Here is a 5,000-nt window from a genome sequence, read left to right as displayed (position 1 = left end):
AAATAGTAGTAGTAGTAGTAGTAGTACTGTAGTAGTGGTAGTAGTGAGATAATACTTTATCTGATGCTACCTAATCTGATTTCGACTCCATCCTACTTTGAGAAGCCGTCATGAATATCAAGACGATAAGCATCAGCATAACTTATACGTGTTGTAGTTAGGTCTTGGCCGCTAATGGACTCTTCAGCGACTTATGCTAATGGGATATTTAATTTCGTAAATGGGATGACCTGCTATAGTGAACAGATTGTTTTTTTTCCGTCAAACTTTTTCATATTTCTTGGGTTTCACTTTTGTCTGAAGCTATTGCTTTATTCAAATTAATTTTCATGTGGAAGAAGGAAAGATAAATAGATGAAGAGGATTAAATATGGATTTAAGATAAATATACCTAATAGGGAGGCGCTAATGTTTGATATATAAAGTTCAAAGATTAGTTCCCTATGGTCGCACAAAATTCTTGTGGTTTTAAGTTTAAAGGAAATTAACGGGAAAGTAAAGGTTGTACAGAACGGAATAAGAAAGTATGTTTAGCGACAAAAGTTGTTTTAAGTTCAGGTAATGAATGAGAGATATAAAAAAGAGTAATGGTAGAGCTGACATATTGAAATGTGAACTACTACAAAGTTTCGGAATTAAATTGAATAATAATTTAAATCACAAATTGTGCTGGAGTGAAAAGAAGGAAACTAGAAAGGCCACTGATCAGAAGTTACCGAAAGGAAATGCATTACTGTCTTGAAAGAATGAATAATTTGAATTGTGGTAGGTTAAGACGATCAGCTGAAATGAAATTTGGGAGAGGAGAATCGACTGTAATGGGAGGAATGAAACGCATTTTTTATTAGAAGAACAGTGCAGTATACAGTATGTAGAACATTCAATTCCCCCCCCCCAAAAAAATAAAAATAAAAAGAAAAAAAAACGTGATTTATCTTCTGTGGTATTAATTTTAGGGCACATTATTTTTCCTCATTACGACAACGTTTCTTTTTTCAAATACTGAACTATGGATGAACTAAGAATATATGAGGAATGGCTAGTGCACCTATCACTTATCAGGATAGCTGAAAAACTGCCATCCTTCTGAAATAAAATTTTAAAAGAAAAAGTATAAAAAAAGATAGGACGTATTACCTGAGTTGACGTTAAGCTCTCATGAAAACTCAGGGGGAAAACGTCTAGGTTTTCCACAAAAATAGGAGTCCGTGAAATTAATAAATGTTAGTGAGTTTAAATATCAAGAATTTTCAACGCACGATAGTTATCATTGATAGGAGGTAATCAAGGCAGACGATTTATAAGTGAACATGCTGGAAATACGATGATAAAAAGATCAAAGACGGAATTTAATTTAGTCAGAATTATATCAAATGTTTGAGGTGAATGTAAGAATCAAGACGATCGAATATATGGCCAAGGCAATCGGAAGCATTTGTTGGGTGCTCAATAGTTTGTTCTAAAACAGAAAAGTGTAAATTCCCATACCTGAGTAAGTAAAAAGGCGTCATTTGCATATCTGTTGTGGTGATGTGAAAGATTTCAGAAGCTCCTGTGAGAAAGAAAATTACAATGACTTATGGCAAGAGGCAATATACAGGTATGGATAAACACTCACATATTTATATATATGTAGATATATGAATATATATTTATAGGTATATATATGTATATATATATATATATATATTTATATATATATATATATATATATATGTATATATATATATATATATATATATATATATATATATATATATATATATATATGCATACATATATATACTTACTTATATGTGTCTGCGCGTGTGCTCTCTCTCTCTCTCTCTCTCTCTCTCTCTCTCTCTCTCTCTCTCTCTCTCCGACTAGTGACAATGGAAAGATTGACAGCAATACAGAAATCAAAGAACATAAAGTTGCATTCATACACGATATTTTTCATCGCTTTTTCAGTAATTTTGGATAACTTCCGGCCACAAGTCACCAAAAATACAATCGGAACATGAAAAATGTTCACTTTCCTCATAAAGCGCCCAAATTTACACGATTCCATTACCAGGAGAATCAGCTATATTATGCATCATGAAGGAACACATTTGTAACCCCTCTTCACTTTTTTTTCATGTAGCATACGTAAACCCCGACCACCCATATTTAAAATTGCTTGAAATTAACGCGAAAGGGGACAGGAAAGGGTATCGGCTCCATGGCTAAGGTACTATAGCTCTCTTTGACGGAAATCTCCACATGATGTAATACTCGTTTCTTTTGTCTGGTTTCCTCTCCATAAAGGATGATGCAATTTGACACCAAAGTCGTCGGCATTTTTCATGCTATGATTTAGAGCATAGTTTTACGAGGCTTTGACCCCGACGATTAATGCCTCCCTATGATATATGGCTGTTGAGATGACAAAAAGGCAGAAAATGAAAAGGAGATATAGATAAATCCCAGAGAGAGAGAGAGAGAGAGAGAGAGAGAGAGAGAGAGAGAGAGAGAGAGAGAGAGAGAGAGTAGATAATTATCAATATAAAAGTCCCTAACTGAGTGGGGATACCTTAACGTGATGGAAGAGTTTTTGTATCGCCATGATCAGAATAGAATCTCCCACCAGCATCAATCCGCAGTGGCTAGCGTGGTGATGAAAACTGTCCAACCTCAGACACGATAAAGGACATATCTGAGGTCTATTTGTCCTGCAGTGGACTAAAAACGACTGCAATTGTTGTTGTTGTTGTTGTTGTTGTTGTTGTTGTTGTTGTTGTTGTATGCTAAAAGTAATGGAGAGGGAAATATAGATGATAGATCATGAAGAATAGAGAGAAGGGGAGAGCTGAAAGCCTTGCATACATCATAAGACGCCAAAACTCTATTGACAGAAGTAGGAAAACCCAGCCTGTTTCAAAGTGCATTGACCATTACCTATCTCTTCGCGTAACTGTAATTGAATAAGACGTTTCCGACACAGAGTCGTAAATCAGACATTATCATAATCAACATCATTATAACAAGTTATCATCTGTATTGATAACCATTGATTATAGAATAAGACATTCGAGATATATATATAAAAAAAAAATTGCACATACATTACCTTCCCTAAGATTAGATGCAAATGAAAGATAGAAAAAAAAAGAACTTTGACATCCAATTTTAGATAGCCAACCTTTGTAAATATCATATTATTTCTATGCAATTAAAAAAATCCATAAAATCGTTCTATGAATGCAAGATGTGCGTGCACATGCAGGTGTTTGTATGTATTTTTGTGGGTCTGTGACTGCTTGCTTGTCTGTAACACTGAAGGGCAACGTCCACATAAATCAATGTCCTCTTTATTACGGCACATTGGCGTATCTTCTCTCCATTTATTGACATTTTTATTGCTGTGTGAACAGTGCGCCTTACACAGGACAGTAAATACAAGCCCTTAAGCTTTAGTATAGACACATTCAGGACTTATCTCAGCCACACAGCTCATCTTCCACACACCCCCATGCCCGAAATTCTGCACATTCTCGTACCGTAAACAACATCGAACATTCCAATTACCCCTTTTGCCATTCGTACCCTGTCTGTCTGTCTGTCTCTCTCTCTCTCTCTCTCTCTCTCTCTCTCTCTCTCTCTCTCTCTCTCTCTCAATAGATATTATATTATATATAGGTCAATATAAATGTACATAATGTATACTATATATCTATCTATCTATATATATTATGTATTAGTATATACATACATACATACATATATATATTATGTATTAGTATATACACAGACATATATATATATATATATATATATATATTATGTACGAATACATACATACATACATATATGCATATATAGCCGTATATATATATATGTATATATCTATATACACACATATAGTATGTACGAATACATACATACATACATATATGTATATATAGCAGTATATCTATACAGTATATATATATATATATATATGTGTGTGTGTGTGTGTGTGCGTGTGTGTATTTTGCCCGTATCATTTTGCAGTATTGAAGTGCCTCGCCATTATGCAAAAAATGGGATAACGTCACGCAATTCATCACGTCTATGAAAGGTAATTTAACTGCAATGCCATATTTCGTCGAAATCACTCCACCATCAGTCGTCTTTCCATAAACTAAATACTGGAGAGAATATATCCATTCAGAGCCCCTCGGCTGGAATTGGGAAATGGTTCCCATTTCACCCAGAAATGGGTCATAACCTCCCTATTTCTCGTATAGCAGTCCCCCCTATAGATCACACACACTGGCATACATGCATATTTCTCCAACCGGTGCCTTATCATTTCTTGGATTGTGGAGCATATTTCATGGCGTATCTTTACGTAATGTATACGCGTATGTGTGTGTGGAGAGAGAGAGAGAGAGAGAGAGAGAGAGAGAGAGAGAGAGAGAGAGAGAGAGAGAGAGAACTATCTCCTGTCGAAACTGTTATGGAGGGAACCTCAAATTTTGGGTCTTACTAAATATAACGCAGGGATAATCTATTATAAAAGAAATCCAATCCAAAGATTCATTCGCAAAGAAAATAATTATTCTTTTGCTCAAGAGAGAGAGAGAGAGAGAGAGAGAGAGAGAGAGAGAGAGAGATTATAAGTATACAAGACTGTATCTCATGTTCAAACTGTGTCCGTTTAGGCTGGATCACAATTCGTGTGCTTTGCAGAAATATATTTATTCTTGTGAAATATTATTATTATTATTATTATTATTATCATTATTATTATTATTATTATTGAAAAATCCAATCCCAAAACGAATTTTCACATAAAATGAAATGAGAGAGAGAGAGAGAGAGAGAGAGAGAGAGAGAGAGAGAGAGAGAGAGAGAGAGAGAGAGAGAGAGAGAGAAATGAGCTGCCCCTCTAAAAAAAGCTATCATCTAAAATATTTCGTCTGAATATGCGTCTGTCATATTGTCAACGTCGGAACACATGCTCTAACGATGACTGATATTTTTTTTTCCAA

Source organism: Palaemon carinicauda, chromosome 14, assembly GCF_036898095.1.
Source record: "Palaemon carinicauda isolate YSFRI2023 chromosome 14, ASM3689809v2, whole genome shotgun sequence".
NCBI classification, from domain to species: Eukaryota; Metazoa; Arthropoda; class Malacostraca; order Decapoda; family Palaemonidae; genus Palaemon; species Palaemon carinicauda.
Note: the sequence above shows the minus strand (reverse complement) of the source record.